This window comes from Ursus americanus, chromosome 20 (genome assembly GCF_024610735.1).
Source record: "Ursus americanus isolate L20-20 chromosome 20, mUrsAme1.1.p, whole genome shotgun sequence".
NCBI lineage: Eukaryota > Metazoa > Chordata > Mammalia > Carnivora > Ursidae > Ursus > Ursus americanus.
Genome location: NC_142146.1, coordinates 46,833,756 through 46,851,253, shown reverse-complemented (window position 1 = coordinate 46,851,253; position 17,498 = coordinate 46,833,756). Strand labels below are relative to the sequence as shown.

The following is a 17,498-nucleotide window of genomic DNA, read 5'->3' as shown; positions in this document are numbered from 1 at the left end:
AATACCTCCCTTTGCCTTTCATGTCCACATCTAATCAATTGCTACATCCTGTGGGCCCTGCACCTGTCACTTTTCCCCCAGCATATGTGTCTTCCTTTTCATTCCCTGGCATTTCCCTCATCTCTTTCCTACAATCTCTACTTCATCCTGTATGTGTCCTATCCTTCCTCTATAAATTGTCACTAAAATATGTGCCTGTAAGGTTACATGACTAACCAAATGTCTCATGTTCCCCATAGTGTATCAAGCTTACACCACCTGCTCCTCAATGCCCCCCAAAGTGCAGTACAATCTCCTCTCCTACCTGATTCCTCCCTTCTTCTTACCCTATATGCTGCCCACCTCCCCCCATGACCTTTCTCTCTGTCCTCTTACTTTCTAAATGCTGTAAAAGTGTGACTCTGCTAGAGTATGACACACGTTTATGATCTCGATCTCCTCTATGCATCTAACGCACGTATCTTTTTAATCTGTTTTTATTCTTTTACATACAAGCATGGGTTCTAGAACTAGACTACCCTGGTTCAACTTCTTCTTGTGCTACTTATTAAGTACTTTTGGACAATTAACTTGTTGGTGCCTCAGTTTTCCCATCCGTAACGCTGATATACTAACAGTACCCATCCACAGGGTTGTTCTGAGGAATCCATGAATTCATTCATAAACCTTACCCTAGCATATTGAAAGCAGTCCAAAATGTTAGTAATCCTCATTATAGTTCTTATCCTCGTTACTATTCTTTACATATCTTTGGAGGCAAGATAAAAAATTGGTTAAAAACATGGACATCTGAATAAAGGCAAAAAACAAGCCTCATAATTCTACAAATGACAAAGAGAGATTTCTAGTCACGCTACTTAATCTTGAAGATAAAGGTCATAAGGCCCATTTTACAGCTGTAAAAAAAAAAAGATTAAATGAGATATTTTATGAAGAAATATATGGCAAGCAGAACTTTTACAATTTTTTAAAGATTTGTTTATTTAAGTTGAGAGAGAGAGAGACAGGGAATACAAGCAGGACGGGCAAAGGGAGAGGGAGAGAGAATCTCAAGCAGACTCCACACTGAGCACAGAGCCCAACTCCAGGGCTCGATCCCAGAACCCTGAGATCATGACCTAAGCTGAAAACTAAGAGTCAGATGCTTAACTGACTGTGCCACCCAGGTGCCCCTAGAATTTCTATTATTAATAATTATTTCTATTTTTACCATTTCACAGATATAGAACTTAGGGACTGGAAAGAGTAAATGGTTTTCCCTAGGCCGCATACCTAGTCAGATCTGGTCTGATAAAGTCTACACATTGTGAAGCCTGTCTGGGCCAAGCCCTCAACAAAGTCTTTCAAGAAACAGACAAAAATACAATAAATATGTACAGATACAATAATTTTGAAACGATAATAAAACTGATATCACCTCTTACATTTGCTGAGTGTTCCACTTTACAAAAATTACCCCCCACTGAGGTCTGTGTTTGTTGTTCTACTTGCACTGCCACAAACATTGGGCTTTCAAAACAAATTTAGAAACTGTTTAAAGGAAATGATGTGTCTTTTCTTAATACAGCTTTTTTGAAACTAAAACTTAGTGAATAGAAATATCAAGGAGGGGGCCTTTGGCTTGGGAATACTAAGTTGTAAGTCCAGCCAAACACTCAGAGCTGTTCCCACCAACTTTTCCCCCACAGCAAGCCCTCTGCCTTCCTTTCTTTCTGTCACCTAACTGGACTACCACCCTGGCCCAGACTATCTTTCCGCTAGGGTAAGAGCTATCCATCCACATGGAGTGCTAAAAGGTCATTGTAAAGGTAATTCTCTTCTTGTCATCCGAGAAGATAGAAACAAGTAAAATGTGAATGTCATTACTACTATCATCTACAACGCTGGTAAACAGATTGCTAGATACATGAGTACGAATCTCAGATACAATAAGCTCTGAATGGTCTGCAAGTTCTAATACTAAATCAAGTTCAGAAAATGTCTTTAATGATGTTCTAAATATGAACTGTGTAATGCCTTAGTTTGGCATTCTTGCTATTTAACATGCTTATGATGTGTTTTGACTATTAAACTGTAAAGTCTCACTGTTTATATTTCCTCACACTCCCATTGCATATATTATTATTACCATACTTTCTGGCATTTTCTGGAAGAGTCTATTCAGTCACAATCACTGTAGACAGATGTTAGTAGGGTAGGGATATAAATACAGAAAGTATAGACGATGTTACTACATCTTCCACTATGTACTTAAAATAGTTATTATTTTTGAAAACCCAACAAAATTGTATTCACAACTGGGACACTTCGACCTGTTTCTACACCGTCTGTTTTTATTTCTCCACTTTTCTTTTAATCAATGTCACGTCAAATTTGATACTCTGGCTATTTCTGATTAAAATCTCCTGCCAATATATATTTCTCTCATTGCTGTTCATTATGTATTATACATTTCTTTAAACAAAATGAAATAACTCCTTTTTAGACATGTTTTAGTATTATTTTCACTTCTTAACTTTAATACATAGATTTTTAGCAACAACCTCGTTGCAATTGTCAGTTCACTTTCAATCTAGTCTTTGGCAAATTCTCTACTCCACTGTTCAACTTCCTTACGCACTCTGGTCTTCTGACACATCTGTAACTATTTGGTGACTTCGAAAGGTATATTTTATGGTATTCAACAGTAAAACTGATGGCAAATCTATCGATATTCTAGTACAGGACATTTGGAAATCTATATATTTCTACTAGAGAAATGAACTAAAGAAATGAAATAGAACACATACATAAATCCTGTGTCTGGATGTTAAATATAAATGTATGAAAAATATGGAAATATCACTGAATAGACAGAATTAATGCTGGCTTAACAGAATACTATTTTTGCATGGTTAAAAAATAAAGAATAGTTTTTGTTTTCCATTATTTATGCATTAAGACTGTACCCTTTATTACATGTATTGGTCATAGCTACATTCTTATCTTTCCTTATCTGTACTTCCAAACCATGTTACCAAACCCGTTTATGAAATATCACTTTCTACTTTACAGTTATTTTCAAAACTCTTACTTCTGCTACCAGACTGCCACTTCTTTGAGGACTAGGTATATTTTGATTAAGTTTGATTAAGTTTGGTAGATCTCACTGAGCCTAGCTTGCTATTTTTGCCCCAACATGTATTCACTTATAAATCAACATTACAAAATAGAATATCTCAAATCAGCAATGTAATGTTTATTTCATATGATTAAACTTGTTCCCATGATCCTCGGACCTTGTTAGCTCTTTAAAACAAGTTCATTCTTCGTCAATAGCTCCCAAACTGTTTTAAAATTGAAAATACAAAGAAAACCCAGTTTTAAACATAAGTTTCTCTTTAAAATCCTTTGGAGGAAGAAATATCATTTAAAGAGGGACTGGAAGGGAGTTGATATCTGCATAGACACCAGGCTTTAGATTATATGATATTTAGCACAATTCTTTTTAATAATATGACTTTATTTAACTTCCCGATTATTTGAATAAATTAGCATTATCTTCGGAACACTCAGCCTTCACACAAACATTCACATAAAAATTGTGTCCACAGTTCATGGGAGTTATTACCTTATCAACTCTTATTCACCTTTTTGGGTATATAAAAGATAAAACTCTCAATTTCTTAAAACAATGTCCAAAGAGATGACAGTTTTTCCTTTGGAGCATATGCACTACTGGAAGCGTAACAGTTATTTCAGAAACATCTTCACCTTTTTAAAAGAGTTGATCTTAGTGGAAAAGAAATTCTTCACACGATCCAATATGGCTATATTTCATCATGAGACTAATATATCCTGAACGGTTTTAACAAAGGATAATCACAGAAACCTGAATAAGATCTCAGAACAGTGGGGAAAGTGCCAAATACAAAATATCTAATACTGTAACATAAATGCTTTAAAATTCTTCATTTTTATGGATGTCACAGACACATGTGTTAAGATGCCTCTTGGAAAATGTGAATAATTATCTGTAAGAGATGTATTAGACTCTTTAAAAGCTAACAATAATGTGTAAAAAACTGCAACCATGTATTTGCTAAGTGTTTTTTCAAGGATATAGCTGTAATGTTTACATAAATATATTTTTTATAATACGAAAAACACTATATAAAAATCAATTTCCCTATCTCATCTAAAAATATAAACTATGTCTAGAGACACTTAATGCCATATGTCAATAGCTCTTCTTGAATTCTCTGCTTTGCAATCAATAATTCTCCAACCATTAGTGAATGTGCTCCATGACTCATCAGAAATGATATACAAAGTTAATAGGGATCGGTGCTCCCCTTCACACTACAAACACGCATCGACACTAATGGCAGTTATGCCTCATACAGTGGGAGACAGTTTCAAGATGGCACCCAGCCAGGAGGCGACTCTTCCAAGGTTCTCTATAAAATCTGCCCTCCCCCCAAAAAGAACCCACTCTATTCACCCTGTCCTATATCCTTGGCAACCTTCAAGGAAGTAAAAGTAAGCATGCTTTACATGGGTAGAAAAGAACTGCATTTTTTCAGCGTAACACTCACTGTGTATGGCAAAATGTACTTCAGTTATGAAAATATCTGAGGGGAATGTTTCCAGGACCTATGCCATTGTGCTTTGTTTGCTAGTCAGATGCTTTCTCAAGAATGTGTTCAAATTATAAAGACAATTATCTCCGTGTATAGAAATTTTTCAAAGCCCATATTACCACAGAAACCTATTTTTACCATTCTTAACATCCAAAACAAGGCCTTATAGCCTACAAGTGAAAATTTCATTCTTGGGAATTTATTAATCTTTGATTAATATGGTCAGGAGTTTGTCTGGATTTACTTGATGTTTTTATTTTCTAAGGAAGGAAAGTCACAGGGAAGGAAAATACATATTAAGCATTTGAGGATAATTGCTATTTACCAAAAACTCTATTTTAAAATAAATTTTAGTGACTCGTTTATGTTTGGTAACTTCAGGACAATGATAACTATAGTGTCTCTAAAATGTTCCTAAGTAGCAATCATACTCTATTCTGGCCTTTGAGAGGTGTTAAGACTCATCCCCTAATTATAAGCCATTTCTCTGCTATTACTACCTCACCATTAAATCTCTAAACTAAATAGTAGTTTTGAGGAAATAAAAATAGACGCTAGGTAGTGTGTTTTCTCAAATTTTGGTTACAATGGGTAAGAAGGACAAGGTATTTCTATGTATAATAAACTTCTTTAGCTTGTAAAAACAAAAGTCAATTTTATTATATTTTAACCAGCAAACTCTTTCAGCTTTCTCTCAGAATGCTGCTTCCTTGCTTTATTCTAGAACAGCACTACCCAATGGAAATGCAATACAAACCACATTTGTTATTTTAGGGTTCTAGTAGTCATATTTTAAAAAAGGAAAAAGAAGCAGGTGAAAATAATCTAACAGTATATTCTATTGAAACCAATATTATTCCAAAATATTACCACTGCAACATGTAACCCATATAAAAATACTAATCAGATGTTTTACATTCGTCCCTTCATACAAAGTTTTCCAAATCCAGAATGTATTTTACACTTAACTAGCCACATGCGGCTAGTGGCTACTGCGCTGGACGGCACATTCTAGATTTCCAAAAATATGAAGCTTTTTCACCTGAAAGGTCACCACTTCAAAATCTTCCTATGTAACATCCTCTATAATCAGTTCGCTTCTGGGATTTTATATTAAGCCAAACATTTAAGTAAATACATTTCACTTCCTTCCTCCACTCCTCTGACCCTCATATCTACTACTCACCCTGATGACTTTTTCTTGAGGGTACAGGAAACCCCAGTGACCTAGTCTCTTCAGCTTCTTCTAAGCGAGATCTGGGATGTTCCCTGACCTGTGCATCTTCCATCACCAAGCAGAAAACCAGAAGGTGCATCAAGGCTATTCTCTCTCGGTTTCCATAAATAGATATATCAAATACAGGTCTAATGAACCACGACAGTGATAAACGCAAGGGCAGTTTTTTTGCTTACAATGAAAATAGGAAATTTTATGTAATAAAGTAACACACCCTTATTCAATGAGAAAAATGGTTTTACTCTTTCCCCTTACCCCCGACCCCAGGAGAAACCTTGGGATATTCTTTTCTTGATCTGGAACAGAACCCAATGCTTCATTTCATAGGAATTCTGTGCCCAGAGGAAGAACAGAATGTTGGAAACAAAATTTAATGAATTCAACTTGGAGTCTAAGTTTGCCTCAAATGTGGAAATGTAAACACAAGCAGTAATATTCTAAACCATAAAACACTTAGGATTCTCCACTGGCATGGCTGCATAGAGTATCACACTTGATGTGTATCGACACAAATTTGTTCTTAGTTACATGAGAAAAAAAAACTAGGCACATGTGAGCTTTTCTGAGTCTCTTAGTAATAATAAAACCTGATTATTATGTCTTAAGTGACACTGTAATTATAGACGGATGGATGAACAGGTTTTCTGGTGCTGACGCAACCTGTTCCCTAAAACACAAAAGGCAACTTTTGTAGCCCTCCCTGAGGAAACCCCCCATTAAACAAATAAAACTAAAAACTATGTCTACATTTTGAAAGAAGGCCTACCAACACAGTAATCCAAAAAAAAAAAAAAAAAATTCACCCCCATGCAAATGGATGAAAATCAGAACACTGTAGGTTTCCTAAAAAACAGTTTTGAGCTGTAGTTGTCACCAACTTTAAGAAAGCAAAGATACAAGTGACAACAATGTGCTTTCTCAGGCTACAAAATAACTTTATTCAGTGTCTCTGGCTATAACTGTACATCTAAGACATTCTACGTATTGAGCTAAATATTCTTCAGATGAATTTTACAGTCGTTGAACTTTCATTTTAACCTGCCTTAATGATAATATTTTATCTCAACAGCAGGACACGGAGAAACACCCACGCTCTCAGGAACCCACACAGATAACATGGAGAGGATCACTTATGCTGGTATAGAATGGTTAGGGACTAAATACCCTTGTGTATAAACAGAGAGTGTGTTGAAACCCAGGAGGGAGGAACACCGTGTCCACTGGTGTAGTATTTCAAAACGCCCTGCGGAGGGCCTGCAAATTCAAAGGCATTAATTATGACTTCTCGCTCGGTGTATTAATTTGTTTAAGAAATTCCTCAGAGTACGGCAGAGTTGACCATCCATTTGCTATCGCCTGTGCTGGTGGGCACACAAAGTAAAGACAGCGGCAATAACCTTTCTGGCAGCTTCTTACTCCGTCTTAATCCTAGGGAAGCACACTCCACGGAAATACACCACCAAATCCCAGCAGCCGTATATTCTCCCGGCCGGGGAGAGACTTAAGAACACAATTACTCTTCTAGCAACACCCCTGTAGTTGTAAAGTGCTGTGAGAGGGGCAAGCATAAGCTCCACCATATACCTGCTCGTGTTACAGGCTCTGGAATCAAAGTATTCTCACATGACACATTACTACCAATAACAGATTCCGGCTCCGTTTAAAAAAAAAAAAAAAAGTGCGGGGGGTGGGGGGGGCACATATTTGTCCTGCTTTTGTCTAAAAACCAGAACCCAAGTACTAGCTACTTTTCATTCTTTTTAACCTTTCATGAAAGCAATTCAATCAACCAACTGCGGCTCCACCCAGAGAGCGTCTATACTTACTTTTCTTACAGTTTTTGAGTGACGCACTACAAAACGATGAAAAAAAAAAGAAAGAAAGAAAGAAAGAAAAGAGGAGTCCTCTTATGCAGGGCGTCTTCCGCCCTGTAAACTTGGCAAAAGGCAAACTGGACTGAAATACAGCACTCTCCATATAAGGAAGCCCAGCTAAACATGTCATGCGTAATTTATGGGTAGCAGGCAGAGAATTAACCTTTGCGTGCACATATTTGGCCCAGATGAAAACCGGGCTGGATGGCAGCCCCGGGGACAGGGATGCGGGATCTCTTGGGAGAAACCGTGGCTCGCGTCTGACGGACTCGCATCTTCTCCTGACGAAGGTCATTAAGTTGTAAGTACACTTCCACGCACCTGTTTCTTTCATTTCCCCCCTCTTTCTCTCTCTTTCTCTTTCTTTCTTTCTCTTTCTGTCTAGGCTGCCAAACTGGAAGCTGGCTGCGCTCTGACAGTGTCCGCAGCGCCCAGGGAAGGGCTGCTCGGCGCTGGGCTGCAGCGGCAACCTCCCGCTCTCCCTCCGGCTCGAGATGGTGTGCGATAGGAAACCATCCACCGTGGCGAGCCGGCCCCTGCTGCTAGAAGACGCAGCCGGCCCAAGCTCCTCTCACTTCCTCCTTCAGCCATGTACAGCCCCGAAGAGTACAAACAATGCAGAGCAGCAGAGCAGCGCAAGGAAACTGTGAAAATGGAAACTTACCTCTCACATTTTTTTTCAGAGGCAGCCCGACTGCCGACCGAGTGCCCAAGGCATTGTGGGAGTCATGATTCCAAGAGGCCCGCGATTTAAAATTGAACTTGTCAGTTCCCGGTCACGGGAGCATTGTGAGCGCCACAACTCATTCAGCTGCAGTGAAAAGACTGTTGCATGTCGCTGTGCAGCCTCTTATCGCCGAGGTCTGGTTTCCGCTGCTGCTGCGCGGCCCCTCCCCCGCCAGCCCAGCCCCACCAGGAAGCCCGGGGCGGACTCGTCGAGCTCCCGGACGCACGCGGCGGCGAAAAAACGCTCTTCAACTTTCCGCCGCCCTCCCGCCCTCACCCGGGCCGCACTGGCGCCCCTCAACCGAACAAAGTCCGCAAGGGGTGGTCGTTGCCGCTCGCGGGTCGGCGCCGAGAGCACAAGGAAACCGGAGCCGGCGCTGGCGAGGTGCATCCCCGCAGCCAACCGGTGGTATCTTCCATCTTACACGTTCAACATTATAACAGCCGAGCTATAGTGCAAATGGGACGCACCCCTACTACTTTCTGCTCCTTTCGACCAGCCGGGCGGACACATAGGTTCGTTTTTTAAAGAGGCCGGTGGATGGGGTTGTTATAAGGAAGCCGGCAAGGTTAGGTTGAAGGTGAGAATCAGATCGGCATAAAACGGTAAGGATCTGATGGGGCTGCTGCCTTAAAATGCACCACACAGTTTTTGAACCTGGATGGCTCACAGGCGGGAAAAACATCTGCAAGACTGCCAGTGTGTCTCTTCCTCAAGTAACAGGGTGTCCACAGTTTTGCAGTTTCTTAGTAAAACTGATTGTCACACAAGCACAAAAACTCCCATTCCAGCTTCCAATCTAGCTTGTAAATAATATCTGGAATGTAAAATCCCCTTTCTTCCCAACTCTGCATTACATGATTTATAGGAAGCAGAGACCCTTCTCTGAAAATAAAATATCATTTTCTGAAATACTGGAATATTCCAAGGTAAATAAGTTTTATTATTGTTGGAGCAAAACAAACCACAGCCCCAAATCATAATTCATTGGGTGTTATAAGATGCGACTTGGCTTCACTTCGAATGGAAAGAATTCTGGACTAACGTGATGTGATAATGTTTTGGAGATTTGGGGACAGAATTTCCTTTGAATTTAAGGAATTTTGATAACCTGTTCAATAATGATTCTAATTTAAAACATTGGTTCCATGTCTTGGACACAATTTGGAATGAAATGGTAGATACGGTGCCATGTTCCTCCTACAACTTTGTTAGGTTGTATTAAAGAGGGTGGGGCTGGCTTAAGGAGGAAAAGGGAAACATCGTGAAAGGTGCTAAAGTTCAGGAATAAGCCCAGGCGTTAATAACAGTCTTGAGTTTTGACCCTTGGCTAGATCCACAAAACAGCTAATATTGTGCACTGCTCCCTTCCATAACAAATTAATTAATTAATTAAATGGCCCTACTTCTCAGTGCTAATCATTGAAAAGTACCCAAGTGCACACACAGTTGAAGCAAATTAAAAAGGAAACTGACACTTTCTCAGAAAACAGGAATGGGCATTCTCTATCTGCCAATTAGTAGCTATGAGGAACTCCTTTTTTCCTAATTCAGCATTCATTTCAACAACTACATCGAATGCCCGCTATGCCAGAGATACAAGAATGGATAACACAGTCCCTACCCTCTAGGATAATACTTCTACTGGGGAAGAGACAAATAAACCAATTAACTCTGCCTGAGGGGAGTGTTGGCAAGCCAAGGGGGGCCTGAGGAGAGTTAGGGAAGGCTTCCTGGAGGAGTTACTTTCAACAGGTGCCTTGAAAGGTGTATAGCAATTAACAAGATGGAAAGAGAGTTGAGTCTGGTCAAATGGAGAAAAGAGCATGGCAAATACAACGGACCTGCCAGCTTTTCTGTTAGAAGTGAGGGAAGAATAAGTGTAGGGGAGTGGCAGGAGATGAGCTAAAAGTAGATCTGTTTTAATCCAAGGAGCCTTAGCTTTACTCTGAAAACCATGATGAACTGGAGGAGTTGACACAGCAATGGTAAGAGTTTGGACTTGTATCTCAGAAAGATCCTGTAGCAGCAGCTTGAGGGTGAATGGGAGTGTGGGGTGGCGGCCCATAGAAGAAGGGTGAATGGGTGTGGACAGACTGGAAAAATGACTCATGTAGGGAATGAGGAAGGGAGGAACCTTGGGAGGCTCCCAAATCCCTGGCTTAGCCTACTGGATTGTTTGCTACTTGCCTTTTAATGTCTTCAATTTGCCTTTCATTCTCCATGACAACGGACCCTGATTTCTGAGCTGGGCCACCTATGTGTCTGCTAGTAGTGTGGCACACTCGCCGGCTTCCACGCACCTCTCAGAATGTCTAATAAACCCCTAAGGCCTAATACCCATTGTAGGAATTTATTTTCAATTGTTCTCACACCCTTGTAGACTTCCAAGTTGGAACTTTGGTGTTCTTTTTTTCTTGTGGGTGAGAAAGTTTGCTGTTTGGAGCAACGCGGTGAAAAGCAGGACTTTGAACCTGTGTGTGGTGTAAGAGGGGAAATTATTTTTCCACTTCAGCCCTGGAGGAGGGGGAAGTTCTGGGAACAAAAGAGAAATTGAAACTGAGACAGATTTTCTGCTCCACCGAACAGAATACAAAGAAATACAAGAAAGACCCTTGGATGTTAGAAAGAGTAAAATAAACATCCTCGTAAATGACAAAAGAAGAGGGAAAAAATGTTATTTTACATTAGATAAAAGAAAAAGGGATGGTTAAGAAAAACTCCTATAAAATAATGGTCAATCTAGTATTGAAAAAAGAAATCAAAATAAATTGTGATATAAAACTAGTTTGCCACGGATTTAGCTTACTTTATTATTATTGATAATACTATAACATGCATAATGACATTGAAAATTTTGAAGCACTGTAACAAACACCAGATCATATGTTAAAAATATTAAATCATGTTGCCAGCTTCCAGCTACCAGTAGCATTCTAACCGCATTTTAAATTATGGAAATTATTAAAAAATCATTAGTAATAAAAAGTAAATAGTTTCCCATTTAGAATACCACTGATATTCCCTCAGTGCCAGGAAAGCATGAGCAGTATGGTTTCTTTTGCTTCTGCAAAGCGTACTTATAGTTCACAGGCTCATGAGTGAGTAGATCCCTAAGTACAAAAAGAAGGTCATTTGTGGTGGAGAGGGAAATTACAGAAAACAATTTCAGATGAAATAAAACTACATTTTCAGATAAAGGAAAGAATGTTCACTGCAGGTTCCTGAAATATTTCAGACCATTCAAGTCTTAATTATACCAATGAATCCCAATAGAAATGCAGTTAAGGAGTATGGTTTTTAGAGATAATATCAGCTAGCTGGTTTACCAATACTACAGATAAAGGAAATGGTAGCATATATCTTTTTCACTCAACTGGGAGTCTTTAAGGCACCTGTTGAAGTGTGTGAGTGTGTATATAACTTGTATCTTCCTTGTCCTACAAACCATATTTATAGCTCAATAGGTTCTCACTGCCTCTCAAATATAATTTGGCTTTCCTGGCAAAACAAACAAACAAAAAACTCAATAAAAATATCCCAAGAAGGTATGCTTTTTAAAAGTCAAAATATGAAAAGGTCTTGAATCACTGATCTAGGAATGCTGTTTTTATATACCAGGATAAAAATAACCCATTGCAAGATAGTGCCAAAACAGACACAAATGTAGATTTTTTGCTTTCTAGTCCATGTTTAAATACATATGGTTGAGAGAAGAAGCTTCTGGAAGGCAGAGAAGAGTTGGAAACGTTTTTGTATGGAGAATACAAAAGAGATACATTAAATGTACCTCTATTGAATTTCACAGTTGAGGAGGGAGGCACTCTTCTATAGCCTGGATTCAAACTTGTTTACGTATCTGAATAAATATAACAATAGAGTCACATGATTTTAGTTTACCTACAAGGACCTTATATATTTCACACAACAAGTTTTTATAATCATACCCAGTATTTAAATAGAAATAATTTATATTTATTATATATTATGTGTGTGTATATACATAGTATGCTATATAATACAATACATTGTGTGTATAATTTTTGTGCCACTTAATGTGTAAATCACTTGTATGAAAATATTATATAAAATCAACATATTTGTTGATTTGTCTTAAAATGTTTATAAAGACTAAAACTGAGTTGCAAATATTAATTTGATTTGGACATATCATAATTAAGCAATTTTACCTAAAAGTTTAATCTAAACCTTCAATGTAATTATTTTGGCATCTGGCAATAGGGCGATATAAAACATATATTCCAGAATTAAAAGTTTAGAACCACAGAATTTTAGTTGGGAATGGAGCGTTAGAGACCATCTGGCTCTGTTCCTTTGTTAGACCAGAGAACATTGTATAAGTAAATTGGCACCGTGACAGAGCAGAACTGGCATCAATGTCTTCTGACTCTCTCAGGCCATTTATTGTCATTGTTTTTCTTAAAAACACTGGGGGGCAACAAGAAGCTCTAACAGAGACATAAAGGTTCCCCAAGTTTAATGTAAAGAAGGGCCACACTAGATTTTCAGTATACTTCTTTGTTCCTCTATTTTTTCTTTCCTTTTTTTCTTTCTTCTTCCCACTTTTTCCATTTTTCCTTCCTTCTTTCTATCAGAAAATACTTTTCACATAATTCCTCTGTTGCATATTTCACAAATGTTTATGAAGCATCCTCTGTGCTAAGTCCTGTTCTAGGTACTACAGTTTGAGATAGGAGCACAGTCCAATCACTTCCCTCAAGGAATTTACAGGCTGCTAGGGGGAGCTAGGCACTAAACAAGAAAAGCATAAATAAAAAGAAACAGGTAAACATGAGAAGCAATTTCGGATGGAGGTAAGTGTGAGAAATAAGAGAAGGCAGGTTAGCGGGACTAGGGAGGGAAGGTGTGTGTTCAACAGCATGGTCAAGGATTGAGGTGGTCTGAGATCAGCAGAGTCCTCAAGGAGAGGCAGAACATCTGCGGAAAGACCATTCAAAGCAGTGGGAACTGCAGGTCTAGAGCCTGGAATCCCGATTTCACACTAAGGCTAGACGTCCAACGGTGAAGAAAAACAAACAGGACACCTAACTTCAAGGAGCTTACAGTCAAGTGAGAAAAACAATGAATCCTCATCAAATTAATCACACTCAAAATTCAGGAGACCTGTGGTCTGTGGGAACGTTCCAAGTGTTTGGTTGTATTAGGAGTGGGGGTGGAGGTGGGGGATGGCACGTGATCAGATTTGGTTTTCACAGATAGAACTAGAGTGCTCTCTTGACCGCTAGCGTGGAAGCTAATGGTCCAGTCCCAGAACAGACTGCAGGAGGTGCACCAAAAGGAGTGGCCTCTGCCAGGAGGGCAGAGGGCAGCAAATAGCTGAAGGCCAGCGGAAAGCCCTTAGCCGTGAGATACAGGGCACAATTCGAATCTTACATTTGAGAGCTGAAGAGAATCTGTAAGGAGACAGACTCCAAGCCTTGAGGGAAGTGAGATTTATGGTCTCGAAGTCCACACAATAAAGAAAATTCAAAATTACTGAAAATAGAATATTGTTATAAAAATCAGCAGTGATTCCAATTCCCAGAGATAGTCACTGGTCATACTACAGTTTATATCTTTCCAGGCTTTTCTCAACACATTTTTTACATAGCTGACATTGTACTATATATGCCATTTTGTGTTCTGTTTTCTTTCCCACTTAATCTCATAGTATAACTTTATAAAACAAATGACATGTCTCATGTCATTCATTTGAACCTTCATTTATCACATGAGGTTATGGGGACTGGACAATTGACCCTTGACCAAACCTCACAGTTAACGAGCGGTCAAGACTCCTGCCCCACAGTGTAGAGCTTCACAACCTGTATCACAGATCCTGAATTAATGTGTCTAATATGTAATATATTAACACTCTACCTGGGATATACACATGTTTTTTAATAAGAACTGTCACTAAGGAAAAGAAAATATACAATAATGGTGTTTTAATAAATAAAGCAGTTACAAAAATAAATATGAACCGGGGAGTCAGAAAGCCAAAGTGGACATATTACCTATGTATGTTTATCGCATATAATTACATGTAATATTATGAAATGCTTCCTACCATCTGATAAAATTGTGTGTTTTGGCTTAGCCCAGAATCCCCTGTAATCTTTTAAAAATAGTATCTAATAGGTCTTATAGTGTAAATGTTATAGTATAACTATTTTATGTACTGTAATGCAAACATTTCTACCTATTAACTCTGTCCGTGTAGAATAAAAGTATCTGAAAATATGGCCATTGGTTCCTAAAGGCAAACACATTTCTGAAAATGCCAATAGCAAGGTTGATATTACCTTTCCTGAATGTCTATTTTATCTCTCTACTCATTTCATATTTGGAGTTCTTTCTTTGGGCATCTGTGATCATCTGTGTCCCTCTCTTTTCTCATTCCATTGCTGGGTTCTCCCTGGATCTTGTCGGCCCCACTTATTCCTTGTTCCTCTCTCTGTTTCCTAAAATTACCTTTAGGCCATTTCTCAACAGGTGTCCTAAAGGACTTTTGAGAAAGTTGCATTAATAAATGGTGGGAGAGTCATATACACATGTTTTTCTCTTTTTTCCCTCTTTGCCTTGTCCAATAGTGTGGACACTGAGTGGTACAGTCATAAATTAATTCTAGTATCTTAACCGAGGCCTCAGTACCCTGGCTATTGCTTCTTAATTCATTTAACAAATATTTATTGGGCACGGATTATATGCCAAGAGTTGTGCTTGGATCCGGGGATACGGAAATTACTAAGATTTCTTCAAGGTACTCACAGTCTAGTTTAGCTGGTGGGGTGGGGGTGGGGGTGGGAGGGCAGATATGGAAAAAAACCTCACTCTTTTGGAAAAAAGTGTAAAAAGTGTAGCAATGAAACATTCAATTAAATTCAATAAACCCTGAGTGCTCACCACGTGCCAGGCAGATGGTAAGGAGGCTAGGGCCGCGCCAGGCCTTGTTCCTCACAGATTCCCAAGCAGCTGGCAAAGGATAAAATTACCTGGCACGTGTGAAGTGCTTCACGGCAGAAAGACAGTCAGAAAAGTCATAAAGGGCCACGAGATGGTCAAGCAACTTGATCATAGGAACACTCTGCCCTAGCAATGTGAGGAGAAAGTTTGTTTTCCTTATTTTTTATGCTGCGATTAGCCTACTAAGCACCAAGACTCGTTCGCAGACAGCAGGCTTCCTCACCTCACCCAGGGTGAATCCCAGGCCGGCCTTGCAACGCTCTCCTTGCTTCCCCCAGGCCTTCAACAACAAATCCTCAACTAGGTGATAGGAGATTATCTGATTAAAGTCATTCACACTAAGGTGAGGTTGAGGCTTAATCCTTTGAAAGTGATTACTTCGACAAAAGATAGTTGGTTAGCCCTAATGAACCGCTAACTGGCAGAGCTTGGAGGGCTCTGGGGAAGGGCCGCTCCTTCCCACCCTCCCAGACGCACACACCCACCTTTATTTCCTTCCTTTTCTGTTTCCTCTCCAGAGATTACGGAAGGGAAACTAGGGAATTCAGGAATGTGAGGGGACTCGAGGGCACAAAATCGCTTTGTGCTCTCCCAAGAGGCGAATGAGGTGGTATTTATGAGCCCATGCTAGAAATGGGGAGACTGAAAGGGCTGTGGTTCCTGACTTTGGCTTCACTTTGGATCCACAGAGTGCAATCCAGACCCATCAAATCAGAATTTCTGGGAGTGGCACACAAGCATCAGTATTTTTTTAAATCTTCCTCAGATGGCTCCAATGTGTAGCCCAGGTGTCTTCCCACTGAGCTAGAGTTCAGGAAATGAAATTACCCAGAATCAGCGGCCATCCATTGACCTGGTCCACTTTCTCCCTTTGGCAAGTAAGGTCTATTTGGCTCAAAAGAAACAGTGTTCTCTGCAGGAAACTCTGTCTCAAATAGACTTAGGTATGCGTAAACCGGGGCACATATGCACCTAGAAATGTGGGAATTAGGACCAGTTGTCTGGAGCTAAGGCGGTAGTGCACCTTTGTCATGCACCTGGGGGGACATGGTGCTTCGTAGGCAACCTAAACATGTTTCACTTTATACCAGGTAAGCCTCAGTGGTCTGTGGGCTTAAAAACGAGCTAGATACAGTCAAGCCCACTCAGAGGACAATCCTACATATTCTATAATGCTTAGGTTGCTGTTTATTTATAATTCCATATCCTGTCTCTTTCTAAGAAATTGTGATCACGAGTGCCCCTTGAGAATGACATTAGGGTCTCTGAGAGATCAAAGGCATCTTAGGCCACTTCCTTTTGGATTTATTTGTATTAAACTATAGAATGTGTGTGCGTGTGTATTACATAAAAGTGTGCCTATGTACACATGTGTGTGTGTATAAAACTACATAATATAATAAAAAAACATTAAAAAAAACTTTCTTAGAAATAAAAAGTCTTGCAAATTCTTACATACTTTATGAATTCGTTCAACAAAGTAACATGGTTAAATCATAAATACAAATACATTAATAGGACATTTCTCATTCGAATCTCATTTGCAGGTAACGTTAGAAGTCTTAATTTATGGTCTTTGTGAATGTGCCTTCGGTCCCAATGGCCGCACCTGGGTGGCTCTGAATGCCCATATTTTCTGCCGCAGGCTTAGCAATGAGTAACTGCCGACAGGACCTGATTCCATTGAGCCTTCCCAGTACTGAATGTATTTTTAGACAATGTTGAACATTCTTTTCCCTTTTCAAACTTTTTCTGGCTGTCGGTCACCAGCTCACCGGTAACTTGCATTTTCACTGTCTTTTTGTTGTCAACTTTCCTTTCCAGTTCACGAATAGTCACTAAGCACCTGGCATAATGCCAGCCTGTCCTAGAATCTGAGATGATAGAAGGAGCAAAACCAGACCTCAAGGCTCTTGAAAAATACAGTCCAGCCCGCTATAGATACGAAATAATAAATAATTATAATCGATTAAGTAAACAATATAAATGTGCAATGTGTAGTGACAGAGAATAAGAGTGTGAACAGGTGAATCTAAATTCAAAAGATAGAC

The 17,498-nt window shown here is 39.3% G+C and overlaps 1 protein-coding gene across 20 annotated transcripts in view; it reads right to left on the bottom strand.

Annotated features, from left to right (window-relative positions):
- MBNL1 (muscleblind like splicing regulator 1) overlaps positions 1 to 17,498 on the bottom strand; it is a 196,859-nt gene that overhangs the window by 165,932 nt on the left and 13,429 nt on the right. For 11 of the 20 annotated variants that reach the window (XM_045812345.2, XM_045812418.2, XM_045812387.2 and 8 more), the window contains exon 1: positions 8,398 to 8,536. The exons of 2 other annotated variants lie outside the window; for them this stretch is intronic. The gene's annotated coding sequence lies outside the window, so the exon portion shown is untranslated. Of the gene's footprint in view, positions 1 to 5,808; positions 7,246 to 7,685; positions 7,817 to 8,397; positions 8,538 to 17,498 lie in introns of those variants that run through there. 7 more of the 20 variants (XM_045812478.2, XM_045812447.2, XM_045812470.2 and 4 more) reach the window with 5 other exon arrangements.